The following is a 14,009-nucleotide window of genomic DNA, read 5'->3' on the forward strand; positions in this document are numbered from 1 at the left end:
TCCGGGTGGACACAGAGGCATTCCCGAGCTAGCAGCGGTTAGCGTGGTTAGCTCCCAAATGACTGAGCATGAGAGGCTCGTTTACAGAAAGCTGAGTTTATAGGCTTGATCCCAAAACATGTCTACGCGGTCTAACCACAGATCTCCGTTTTTCTCTCTGACCGTCTCTAACACTGTTTGTGTTTATGATCCCGGAGATTTTAATTTGTAGCATTTGGAATTTGACAAAGTACAGGGCTGTTGATCCGAATAAAACTTCCTTATTTACCAACAACATCACAAAGTTACAGGAATCCCTTTGTTTCAAAAATAATGCAAACAAAGGGTTTATATGACGTACGAAAAATCCGGTTTGTTTTTCGTCGAAACGAAAAACAAACCCTTGACCTTTAACACTGAGCTCCTCGAGTTAGCCTACACATGCGGGTCATTTACCATAAAGAACATAAAACGCGGATCTCCAAACGGACAGACAGAAAGTTTAAACCTGAAGTTTAAAGAGTTAGAGATAACGCAGTGAGTTATTTATAAATATTTATGATGTTATCTCAAATTTCCAGTTCACCTCAACAGCTGGTGACCTCTGTGCGGAGGCGATGGGGAAACCAAAGGGCTGTAAAAAAAAGTCTGTACAACGGTTTCGTGTCACATTTAGAAACAACTTTAACGAAGTTTCTGCAGTTTGAAAACTGTCCATCTTTTCCTTATAATCTTACCTGTGTGATGCTGCTCTCTGCCTCCAGATATCATAGAAACTGTTTTCTTTTGGCAGTCTCTCAAAACTTGTTCTTTTAATCCAGAGGAGGAGCCAGACATTTGAAACACCCGGGGCTTAGCCCTAAAGGGTAGTATGCATGTGGGATTTTTTTTTTTTTTTGGGGGGGGGGGGGTGTAGAAATGACTGAAAGATTAATAGGCTCTGTTTTGAGTTTTGTTCAAAAAAGAATGACTTCATATAGGGAAATATATATATCACACATGCAGGACACCTTAAACTAGTTTTTTAATTGAGCAGCAAGACAGAACGAAGTCGGGGCTGTATCAAGACACAGGGACTAAACCCCAATTCAACCAGACCCAGAACTGATCCAGAATTAAAACAGGACTACAACAGTTCAAAAGCAGGATTACTGAGGACTTAACCAAGACAGAACCACAATCAGAACTAGATGATAGTAGCACTAAAAATCATCATAGACCTGCACTACACTTATTTATTTAATTCTACCAAAGTACAATATTTAGATTGAGAAAAGTTTATATAATTATTTAGCCTTGTTGTGCAAACAAGCCTGCAGAACTTAATAAATATAGAATTTGAAAAATAGCAAACCTAAAAAGAAACACTAGGTACGAGATACATGAGTACCTATGATACAGTGATACTTTTAGTAAGCAACCATTTGACTAACATGTGTGTCTCACCTGCTCTTGTTCATCTCTGTTCTGTCCTTATTCTCCTCTCTCCCTCTCTGTTCCTCTCTCTCCCTCTTTGTGCTGACAATCATCAAATATACAGTTGAAACCAGATATTTACAAACTCTTCAGATCAAAACACAAACACTTTTTTAATTGTAACATCAAATCAGACTAAATGTTTATTTTTTTAGATTGATAAATATAAAAACATATTTGTTAACTTTAAGAGTAAAGAGAGAAACTGTCTGTGTTTTTTAATTGCAAATGGCACCAAATTGTATTCAAATTGAGCCACACTTATGGAGCTCCACAGTTCTTTTCCTGGTGTTTTGGTTGACATCTCTTAATTTTCCCATTTCAAAGAAACAGGCTCTGTGTTTTGCCTTATATGCATCCACAGCTGTGCCACCAATTTACTCACATGGACTCTACTAACCTATCAGAAGCTTCTTCAGCTCAGAATGGAATCGTCTGGAGTTTTCTTATTAATTAACAATAAACTTAGTGTACATGTACTCCTAAATTTAATGAAAGTGATAAAAAATAGACAGCTCTGTCTCTCTTTATTCTGACATTTAACTAATTCAAAATATATTTCAATATTTATCTAAAACAAAAGTTTACTCTAAATTGATGTTGTACAGTAAAAATGTTTTATGTTTTCTCCCTAAAGTGTATGTAAATATCTGGTTACAAATGTGAATATCCTGCTGTGTACTGAAATCCCTCTTGTTTTGCATAGAAATATACTGAACAACAAAGCATAATATATAAAATAACATTTACCTGAGTTTTTTCTTTGAAAGAACCCTCTAATGTCCATTCTTATATTTCAGTACATAACTGAAACCGAATTAGTCGGGGAGGGTAAGAACTGAAAATATGAAATAAACACACGTAAGCTAAGACTCTCTAAAAAATAGCATTTGTTCGGCTTTTCATTTCGCCATTTGTTGATTCACTTGAAGAGCAAGTAAAATAATATTGGTCAAGTGATCAGTTTCATATCAATCTTTCGTGATGCACCGTCATATTTACATTATTTGTACGGTACGAATGATTTGCTTTGGTACCTGCTCAAACTTAAGCTCTCCTTAGTATGGCTGGCTCCGTCTCTCCAACAGCGGACTCACGGGCAGCAGCTCCCCCCGCCCCCTCGCTCAGTCGCTTAGTGCCTGAGCTTGGATCATACCAATATCAGGGGGGGATTCACGCACAGTCGTAAATTCCCACAGTGTGCACTATGTGCTTCGAATATTGTGTGTACTTTTTGTTTTATACAGTTGTCAGCCAGGCATCTAACTATGAAAAAATTACACTCCAAAATACCCCGGGCTTCTGACAAAACAACCCGGGCTTAAGCCCCGTAAGCCACCCCCCCGCTCCGCCCCTGTTTTAATCTCTGATACCGGTTCACTCTGGGTGTGTTCAGCTGAGCTGCTTTTACTTTCACTTTCTGTTAATGCTTTTAGGATCCACTAGATGTCACCATTAGAACACATACCTCAGCTGACAATCAGCCTTGTAAAAATATGCCAGTGTGGAGTACTGGAAATGATGAGGAAATAAACACTACTGTAAGAAGAGTGAAGGGAATAAATAACATTGCTGGACATATAGTTTTACATATCTGAAAACATTTTCAGTAAATAAAAACTTTCAAGTTAAACAATGTAATTTAGATTTTTTTTCTTTCTTTTTGTCATAGTTTGTGGTTAAGTATTTATTTATTTATTTATTTACTTTGAAAATGATACCAGAAGAAGATGAGGTAAGAAGCCAATCCTTGGGAGAGAAACTAGATTGTATTCTCTATTTTTCACCAGCTTGGACTCGCATGAATGATCTTCAGCGGTGCCATATTGATATGACATAATTTAGATCATTTTCAAGTTTATACATGTACAAGTTATTAAGCTGTACAATATTATTTAATTTGGCTCTGCTGTACTGAAGTTTAATCAGAATCTATAGAGCTCTCGAAGACACCTCCCCCCCCCCCCCCCCAAAAAAAAAAACACAAAACAAAAAAAACAACAACAATGGGCAGCCTACTTTTTTTCCTGTTTAAAACAGCTCCAGCTGGCCTTAAATCCTTCAGTTTCTTTCTGTTAAAGATGCAGAAAATACGAAGCCAAGGTTGGATTACAAGAGCAAAACATACACAGCATGATAAAGGTAGAAAGATATTTCAACTTGCGGAATCAGTAGCTCATAAGTGAAGAGTAACTTTCCAACTATCTGAATGGAGACAAGAAGCGATCCGAGCCGGACAGATAACACATGTCTTACTAACTTTCTCTCCAGCAGGACATTTGCCTCGCCTGCTAATAAAGCTGCTTTACTATAATATCACCAAGTTAAAAACAATAACTTCCCTTTTAAAATATATTTTAGAAATATGTGAGTTACATAAAATTCCTTTTTTTTTCTTTTCTTTTTTTGGTCTTCAAAATATGAGAAAAACCTCCTTCACCTCTCATACTGTCTCAATTTTAACACAAACGCCAACCAGCCTATGTAGGTGTCAGATTCTGCAGCTGCAGACTATGTGGAGTTTGTGATGTGAACCCAGAAGCAGATGCATGGAAGCAAAACTACATCTTAACCAAGAGCCGGCTGTTTATTTAAGGCTGAAGAATACAAAACAAATGGCAGAAGGAAACTCAGACGAAACTAACTAGAACTAAACTGGGAGAACTAAAATACTAAACAGTAGAGACATAGATCTTAAAACCTGAACAACCTGGAACGTCACGTTCCAGGTTGTTCATGTCACATGAGAAGAACAGAAAGCCTGACAAGGGACAAAGGGAAACCAGACAGAATATATACAGAAGGGTGACGAGAGAAATGAAAACACTTCACCCTTGAAACAAGGAAAGAAACAAACATGGAGGCACATGACAGAAAAAAGATACTAAACACAAGGACATAGGACTAGGACCCAGTGACCCACTTTACTACAATTTATCTACAGTTCATTTCCATTCCTTCAGATATCTAGTGCAAAAATAACAGGAAGGTGAAACACTGGAGATTAAAAGTCTAGATTCTGAATACTTCACTGAGTTATATAACATTAGAGTTTTAGTCCATACAGGGAGTGCAGAATTATTAGGCAAGTTGTATTTTTGAGGAATAATTTTATTATTGAACAACAACCATGTTCTCAATGAACCCAAAAAACTCATTAATATCAAAGCTGAATGTTTTTGGAAGTAGTTTTTAGTTTGTTTTTAGTTTTAGCTATTTTAGGGGGATATCTGTGTGTGCAGGTGACTATTACTGTGCATAATTATTAGGCAACTTAACAAAAAACAAATATATACCCATTTCAATAATTTATTTTTACCAGTGAAACCAATATAACATCTCCAGATTCACAAATATACATTTCTGACATTCAAAAACAAAACAAAAACAAATCAGCGACCAATATAGCCACCTTTCTTTGCAAGGACACTCAAAAGCCTGCCATCCATGGATTCTGTCAGTGTTTTGATCTGTTCACCATCAACATTGCGCGCAGCAGCAACCACAGCCTCCCAGACACTGTTCAGAGAGGTGTACTGTTTTCCCTCCTTGTAAATCTCACATTTGATGATGGACCACAGGTTCTCAATGGGGTTCATATCAGGTGAACAAGGAGGCCATGTCATTAGTTTTTCTTCTTTTATACCCTTTCTTGCCAGCCACGCTGTGGAGTACTTGGATGCGTGTGATGGAGCATTGTCCTGCATGAAAATCATGTTTTTCTTGAAGGATGCAGACTTCTTCCTGTACCACTGCTTGAAGAAGGTGTCTTCCAGAAACTGGCAGTAGGACTGGGAGTTGAGCTTGACTCCATCCTCAACTCGAAAAGGCCCCACAAGCTCATCTTTGATGATACCAGCCCAAACCAGTACTCCACCTCCACCTTGCTGGCGTCTGAGTCGGACTGGAGCTCTCTGCCCTTTACCAATCCAGCCACGGGCCCATCCATCTGGCCCATCAAGACTCACTCTCATTTCATCAGTCCATAAAACCTTAGAAAAATCAGTCTTGAGATGTTTCTTGGCCCAGTCTTGACGTTTCAGCTTGTGTGTCTTGTTCAGTGGTGGTCGTCTTTCAGCCTTTCTTACCTTGGCCATGTCTCTGAGTATTGCACACCTGGTCCACTGGACCAGATCCGGGGCACCCTTTCGAGTGAGATCGGTCAAGGGGCTGGTCAGCTGCGCAAACCCCGGCACAAAACGGCGATAGTACCCTGCCAGCCCCAGGAACCATCTCACCTCCTTTTTCGTCCTGGGGCGAGGGCAGGATGCGATAGCCGCCGTCTTCTCCACCTGTGGACGCACATGCCCACCCCCCAGGTGGTACCCCAGATACTGCACCTCCCTCCGTCCAACCGCGCACTTCTTCGGATTGGCCGTGAGCCCCGCCCCCCTCAGGGACTCCAGGACCGCGGCCACCCCCAGCACATGCTCCGCCCAGGTGTCGCTGTGGATGATCACGTCATCCAGGTAGGCGGCAGCATACGCCGCGTGTGGACGCAGCACCCGGTCCATGAGGCGCTGGAAAGTGGCCGGGGCCCCGAACAGGCCGAATGGAAGTGTAACGAATTGGTACAATCCGTACGGAGTGGAGAAGGCCGTTTTCTCCCTGGACTCGGCAGACAAGGGAATCTGCCAATAGCCCTTGGTTAAATCCAGCGTCGTGAAAAAGCGGGCCGTGCCTAACCGGTCCAGGAGTTCGTCGACCCGGGGCATGGGGTAGGCATCAAAGCGTGACACTTCGTTCACCCTGCGATAGTCGACACAGAACCGGATCGACCCATCCTTCTTCGCTACGAGAACGATGGGGCTACACCAGGCGCTGTGCGACTCTTCTATTACTCCCATTTTCAGCATTTCCGCCAATTCCCTCTGCACGATTTTCCGTTTATGCTCCGGGAGCCTGTAGGGCCGTGAACGCACCGTCACGCCAGGCTGCGTCACGAAGTGGTGCTCAATGAGAGACGTCCGGCCGGGCAGGGGGGAGAACACGTCCGCAAAATGCTGTTGCAACACGACAACATCCGCTCTCTGGGCCTGTGTGAGATGGTCGTCACAAGGGAGGGAGGCGGAAACGATAGAATTTGGCACCTCCGGCCCCAACTCATCTCTCTCCTTCACCAAGCTCACCAGAGAAGCGGTTTCAACCTCTCTCCACTTTTTGAGGAGATTGAGGTGATAAATTTGCGTGGCCCCTCCCCTGTCCGACCGGGCGACCTCATAGTCAACGTCCCCGACCCGCCGTGTGACCACGAAGGGTCCTTGCCACTTGGCGAGCAATTTCGAGCTGGAAGAAGGGAGTAACACAAGCACTTTGTCTCCCGGTGAAAATTGCCTGAGCCTAGCCCCTCTGTCGTACAGGCGTTGCTGACGTTGCTGGGCCTGGAGCAAATTCTCTCGTGACAACCTCCCCAGCGTGTGGAGTTTCGCCCTCAGGTCCAGCACGTATTGAATTTCATTCTTGGCGGGGCTCGGACCATCCTCCCAGCTTTCCTTAATTAGGTCGAGCACCCCCCGCGGCTTCCTGCCGAACAGCAGTTCGAAGGGAGAAAATCCCGTGGAGGCCTGGGGCACCTCCCGCACGCACTGCAAACAACAGAGGGTCTAGCCAGTGGTCCCAATTGCGTTCATCCTCGGTGATGAATTTCCGAATCATGGACTTTAACGTCTTATTCAGCCGCTCCACCAGCCCATCCGTCTGGGGGTGGTAAACGCTGGTCCAAATAGATTTAATGCCCAGTAATTCGTACAGTTCCTGCAGTGTACGAGACATGAACGACGTGCCCTGGTCAGTCAGGATCTCTTTCGGGATCCCGACTCGGGAGATGACCTGAAACAGCGCCTGCGCCACACTCTTCGCGGAAATGGTGCGCAGCGGAACTGCTTCCGGGTACCGCGTTGCGTAATCCACCAGGACTAACACAAAGCGGTAACCGCGTGCACTCCAGTGAAACGGCCCGATGAGGTCCATGCCAATGCGCTCAAACGGGACCTCAATGAGGGGGAGTGGGCGCAGAGGCGCTTTTGGTATGGCCGGCTGATTAACAAGTTGGCAGTCCGGGCAGGACGCGCACCAGCGACGCACATCCGCTCGGATGCCCGGCCAATAAAAACGAGCCGTTATCCGCTCCAGAGTCTTTTCGTAGCCCATATGCCCTGCCATGGGGTTATAGTGGGCCGCCTGGAAAAGCGTTTCCCGGCGGCCCTACGGCACCAACAACTGGGTGTGTGTTTCCTCCGTCTGAGTGTCACGACTCACTCGATACAATCTGTCTTTCAATAAGACGAAGCGCGGGTAGGTCTGCGCGGCCTCAGGGCGCACCACGTGACCATCAATAGCCATCACTTGGTCAAAGGCTGAGCGTAGGGTGTCGTCACGAGACTGCTCCAGTGGGAAATCACCCATGGGGGACACTTCCGAAGCCGGCGGAACTTCCCGTGAGGGACCCGCTGGCTCCTCCCCCCCGGAGTCAGCGTTGGACGCACACGCTACACCCCGCTTCCGGTCGTGATCGCGCCCCCGCATACTGCCCCAGTAGATGACGAAACCCCGGCCAATTTGTGCCCAGAATCAGGGGGTGCGACAGGCGCGGGCTAACCGCCGCCGTCACTCTATGTGTATGGCCCTTGTATTTTAACAGCAGCGGCACTGTGGGATACCTGTGCACATCACCATGAACACACCTCACCTCCACCCATTCTGCCTCCAATAATGCCCCGGGGCGAACCAAGCCTTGGTGCACGAGGGTCTGTGTGCAGCCCGTGTCCACCAACACCTGGCGTATACCCCCTCGAGTCCTTACCGGAATGCTGTATGTCCCTCCTGGACCGGGAGAGGGCGCTGGGGCGCCAGCAACGCGAAACACCTGCCCCACTTCCATAAGCGTACAATCCCTCCTCAGGTGTCCCAGCTGCCCGCACTTCCAGCACTCCTGCCCCGGCGCCTGTGCTGCCCTCCGTGGCTCAGGGGCGGCCCCCCTCGGCTCGGCTCCCCTGGACGGCACCAACGCAGCGAAAGGGTTAGTGGGGCTCAGCGCCGGTACCCGCTCTGCCTGCCCTGGTGCAGGCACCCGGCGCCTCGGGGCCAGCACTGGGGCCTGTTTGCTCAGCCTCCGGGCGCCGTCCCCGGGCTCCCCTGCTCTAGCGGCAAGGTGATCCTCCGCCAGCGTTACCGCCACCTCCAGGCTCGCGGGCCGGTGGCACCGGACCCATCTTGCCGTCTCCGCCGGCAACCCCTCCACGAACTGCTCCAGCACCACCTTGTCCACCAGCAGCGTCTCGCCCTCCGACGGTCCAGGCTGCAGCCAGCGCACCGCTGCATCACGCAGCTGTCGGGCCCAGGCGAATGGTCGGTCCGTTGCAGCCAGCCGGCAGGCCCGGAACCGCCGGCGCTGATCCTCGGCGGTGAGCCCCAGCCTGTCCACCACCGCCCGGCTCACATCCCGGAAGCAGCTCCTCGAAGCCGGAGGCAGATTCAGAGCCGCCGTTTGTGCCTCCCCAGACAGCAGGGGGAGCAGCCGCGGAGCCCATTCCTCCTGGGGCCACTGGCAAGCCTCTGCCGTGGCACGGAAGGTCTCCAGAAAAACCTGGGGGTCGTCCCCCTCCCCCATCCGGGGCACCGTCACTGACAGCGGTGGGGGCTTTGGTGTGGCAGCGGCCCCAACCAGCCGCTCCAGAACTTGCGTCTGCCGGTCCGTCTGCTCTTGCAGCGCGGCCAGGTGGGCTCGCTGGTCCGCCGCCTGGTCCCGGCTAATTGTCGCCATTTCCGCCAGCATCTGCGCCAAGAATTGCAGAGGCTGGGCGGGTGGCGCGGCCTGCGGGTCAGACATCCCCACGCCGGCCGTTTCCTGGGTTTCGGCACCACTTGTGGAATACGCTAGGCACAGACATGCGCACACGCAAGTATGTATTGCCAAGTTCCACATTTATTGACTTATTCACAGTTCAGTTGGTCGCATAGACTGACAGCTCGCGATCCCAGCTGATGTGTGTCTCTGTTTTCCTCTGTCTGGCGCTCCTCTCCGTCTTACTATAACACAGGGGAGGGAAACCATCATCAGACACAAACACCATCAGCTGTTCTTACCGCCCTCGCAGCGCCGCCCCGTTGAGCCTTCTGCTCCATTCCTCCCCTGCCGCCGCGCCCGGGGCCACGCCTCCGCCACAGTAACCTAGTCAGTTTTGAAGATTAACAAAGACTAACACTGAGCAGTGCTGATTTTCTAACACTGGAATATTTCTAACATTTAGAGTTATTTTCCAGTGTTAGAAAATCAGCACTGCTCAGTGTTAGTCTTTGTTAATCTTCAAAACTGACTAGGTTACTTTTAAACATATAACACTGTCAAAAGTGTTAATTTAACACTCAGAGGTGTGGACCCATATAGACACTCCCCAGTGTTAATTTAACACTGGAGATTTTGCTGTGTAGTTTTTTTAATTGGTTGCACAAAATTTTAAAAAAAAAAAAACAGCAGGTGTATTTTTAGATGAATAGTTGTATATGTTTACAAAATAATGTCACAAAACATGACATCACTGTTTTGTACGTTTTAACACAATTTAATCCCCACATTTGTGAAAAAACAGCAAAACACTTTTTTGAAAAGTCTGTAACAAAACCATCAAATCTGATAAAGGTTATTTAAATGCTGCTAAAGAAGACTGTATTGGAATTAAAAAAACAAAACAAAAACAAAACATATCCCAACCTTAATTACTGTGGGAGAAGTGAATGATGCTCACAGTGAGTAAGAAGTAAACTGAGTGCATATTTTGGACAGAGATTCACTTTTAATGTGTATGTATAATATAAAAAGTACACTCCAAAAATAGAAGAGTCCTTGAAATGTACAAAATATTATTAAAAAAATTAGAAAATGGAGACACCTTGGCCTATGGTACAATATATACAATGTATGAAAAGATCTTTACTGCAGATACTACAGGGCTCGCAAAATCGCTAGCCCGACGTCCCGGGGCTAGCGATTTTTCCAGTCGGGCTACCAAAATCTATCTCTGCCCTGCCCGTTGGGCTATCGTAGGAAGGAAAAATATATGTCAATGCTTTTGCATTCTTTTTTTTTTTTTTTTTTTTTGGAAGTGACATCAGAAACAGCAGCATGTGACATCACGTGATGGCGGAGCTTCAGTTCATCCTTTGTCATCCTTTTTTTTTTTTTTTTTTTTTAGGACAGGGGGAAAGAATGAAAGAAAGAGGGGGAGAGAAAGAAAGAAAACCAAAGGGGAGAAGAGACGGTGAGAAGGGGGGGAAGAGAGAAAAAAAAAAAACTCCTGGGTCACCTGTATGGAGAGAAAGAAAAACAAAAAAAACAGGGGAGACAGCAAACAACAAAGAGCAACATAATAATAGAAAAAAAAAAAAAAAAGCACCATCACAATAAACTAGCTAGTCATAGATATCAATAGTTACTAAATAATAAACGATATTGTGCAGCACGCAAGATAGACAGCGCACAGTGTGCTTTGAGGCAGCAGCCAAGAAAGCTGTAGTCCGCATCTGTGAATACCCATGTGTACACCTGTGTGCATACCTGTGTGGATCAGCATGCTTGCATTCCAAAGGTTTCTCCATGTAATGATCTGCTAGAGAGTGTGGGGAGCCACAGCCCTGTCCTCTATGGTATCAAGCAGGTATGGAGGAGATCAAAACTCCAGACATCCAGAGGCCCCCAGAACACAAGAGACCAAGGAAGACCCACAGAGGGGCAGCCGCGCCACTGTCCCAGTAAGAGCTAAGGAGAGTCCCAGATGAGGGCTCATTCAGCAGCCGCGGAGCAGAAGCCAGGGGGAGTTGCAGTGACGCGCCCGTGAGCTCCGCCGGCAGCCAGCTGTGCCTGAGTGACCGAGCCCCAGGCCGAGAGGCCGAGGGCACCCCACCTCCGAAGTGGCCCGAGCGAGCCCCAATAAGCGGCCACCAAGGAGTGAGCCGGTGTGTACCCGGACGCCCACCCCCAGATACAAAGAACCACCAACGCACCGATACCTGAGGGAGTCCGCCACCGGCAGGGGAAGTGGTGGTGGGTGGAGATAGGCCTCCAAACCTTGGAGGGCCCGAGATGTCCCCAGAGAGGTGGCGTCTGATACCCAACCTGACATATAGACACAGACATACAGGCACACACAGACACAAACATCCATTCCCACCCTCATGCTCTCATATGTACTTCACACTCAACCGACGTGGAGACAGACATAAAGGGACGCTGTATACACGATCACACTCCCCAAGCGTACTCTACTAACCGGGTCTAGGTACCCTTGCCCCTGGAGGGGGGAACTGCACCCAGACCCAGGTGGTGTTACCCTTTTCCCTGCGGTGGGGAGAGGCAGACCGCCCCGACTCCGCAGCAGCAGGGAGGCCCCAGACCGCAGTCAGACGGCCCACTCCTCCTAGCCCCCCCGCTCCAGTAGGCCGCAGAGAATGGGGGTGAGAGAAGACTCCAAACCTCCCTCCACCCGCTCATTGTAATGTTGATGCATGTGTGTTCTAAGGTGCAATTAAAACCCAGGAGGGCATAGAGCTACCTGCCAGAGAGCAGCAGGTAAGCGCATGGTCCCTCCTGCTAGCCCTCAATGTCTACATGTATTTAAAATTGAGAGGTGGGCAACGACGCCAGGGGTGAGGCGTACACCCTGATGGTAACTTGGACTCCGTGTATCGTGCCCACCCCCAAGATCCTATATGTATGTGTAATGAGGGTGTGAGTAATGTGAATGTCTAAGTTGTGGGATAAAATTGAGGCAGAGGCAGCCAGAAGGGGACAGAGGGGGGGGTAGCCTCCTCTGCATCCTGGTGACATACCCCTACTCCAAGGCCCTGCATGTGTGGGTGGTTGTGGTGGAGCAGGAGGAGGGAGGCAGCTGGAGATGGGGAGGGAAGGAAGGGAGGGGCAGGTGACCCCTCCCTGGGCCCAGCTCCCCCGCTGACCCCAGTAGGCACTCCCACACTCCGCGACCCGCCAGGGAAAGGGGGGCCCAGGCCCATCCAGCCCGGGGCCCAGCGCAGCAGCGCCCCCCGGCCCCACAGAGCCCGGGACAGTCCACCCAACCCCACCACAGAGAAAACTGCACCCACCCCACCATCCACTCATCTTCCAGACTACATGAGACAATAGACGCCCAGGCTGAGATCTTCCTCCACCTCTCCTGTATCTCCCCCTCCTGCAGAGAGTTCCTGAGGGGAAGAAAGCTCCTGCAAGGTGTAACAATCTCCCCCACCGGTTGAAGAGCCCCACAGGCGACTCGACACACCGGCGGCACCCTGCGCCAGGGATGGGCTCCCATGCACCCACCCGCCCACAACCCCGGCAACACACAATGCTTTTGCATTCTTTCGGAAATGTAGCTGGGTAATTATGTCATTGGCATCGGTGAGCCACTGTCAATATGTGACATATTGAAATCACGTTTGAATTTGCGCTTGTTTTTTGCTTTCACTTTGCAATCGCGCGAACTGTGTATAGAGAGCGACAGTACTGATTGGTGAGTGATGATAATTTGCGCACCAATTCCTCTGACATCGTCTTATCAATCATTAGCTTACTATGCAAACATGACAAGTGAAATCTCCCGCAGCAAGCTTAAACATGTGAGAGGTTGATCGCACAGAGAATCGCTGAGCGTTATGTGTGTGTGTGTAAAAGCAGCAGGATATATATTTTAGTTCTGCTGAGCCAAATAAGACAGGTCAGGGTGAAGAAGTGACAGCCAAAGAAAAGCTGACCACAAAACGGAAAAGTTATGACAAATCAGACTATAAGGCAAAAAGAAAGTGCAGCTTTATGGTTTCATGGACAAAAGAATTTCAGTGGTTGCAACATGACGACCTAAATAACCAGGGCTGCACATAAGTGGTCCACAGGTGCGCATTCGCTGTCAAAATAAAAAAGGCACACAAGATAAGAAGTTGCAACGTGTGTTTGTGTACATAAGATTTTCAGGAGGAGGACAGACATTTGTTTAGAACTATTAAAGATGTCGAAGAAGCTCCTTTAAGCAATTACTTTGGTGTTCCTCCACCTCCAAACAAATGTCAGAAGGAGTCCGAACCACAAAAGAAGCGCGTATTCTCGGAAAAGTGGTTGCAGGAGGTGAGCTGGCTTCAAACAAATGATGAACGCACAGAGATGTGGTGCGGAATGTGCCCACTCTAGCGGACAAAAACAGTGCTTTTTACATGGACGCAAACGCGCGTTGCAACTTCTTATATGGTGCGTGTCTTTTATTTTGACAGCGAATGCGCACATGCGGACCACTTATGTGCACCCGTGTAAATAACATAATGTTCTGCCGGGTGTGTTGTTGGTTTTCTCTCAATTTCTGAGTCGACAAGCGCCTTTGTTACTGGGACCAGTCATTTTAAGAAAGGCCCCCATTAGAACCCATGAGAAATGCAAGAAATGCATTATTGCTCAGTCTGCAATATCTTTTCCAGAACAAACACCAATTGCAAATAACATACTAAAAATAAACCTGAAAAATCTGTTTAGAACAGTGTACTACGTAGCAAAGAGTGAATTACCATTGGCAAAA

The 14,009-nt window shown here is 47.8% G+C and overlaps 1 protein-coding gene across 1 annotated transcript in view; it reads right to left on the bottom strand.

Annotated features, from left to right (window-relative positions):
* LOC146680819 (uncharacterized) overlaps window positions 1-791 on the bottom strand; it is a 79,348-nt gene extending 78,557 nt beyond the window's left edge. The window contains exon 1 of the mRNA XM_085447704.1: window positions 717-791. The gene's annotated coding sequence lies outside the window, so the exon portion shown is untranslated. The remainder of the gene's footprint in view (window positions 1-716) is intronic.
* Between the last annotated feature and the right edge of the window lie 13,218 nt (window positions 792-14,009).

This window comes from Copadichromis virginalis, linkage group LG23, assembly GCF_057382275.1.
Source record: "Copadichromis virginalis isolate Kocher_CV1m ecotype Utaka linkage group LG23, C_Virginalis_male_GT1.1, whole genome shotgun sequence".
NCBI classification, from domain to species: domain Eukaryota; kingdom Metazoa; phylum Chordata; class Actinopteri; order Cichliformes; family Cichlidae; genus Copadichromis; species Copadichromis virginalis.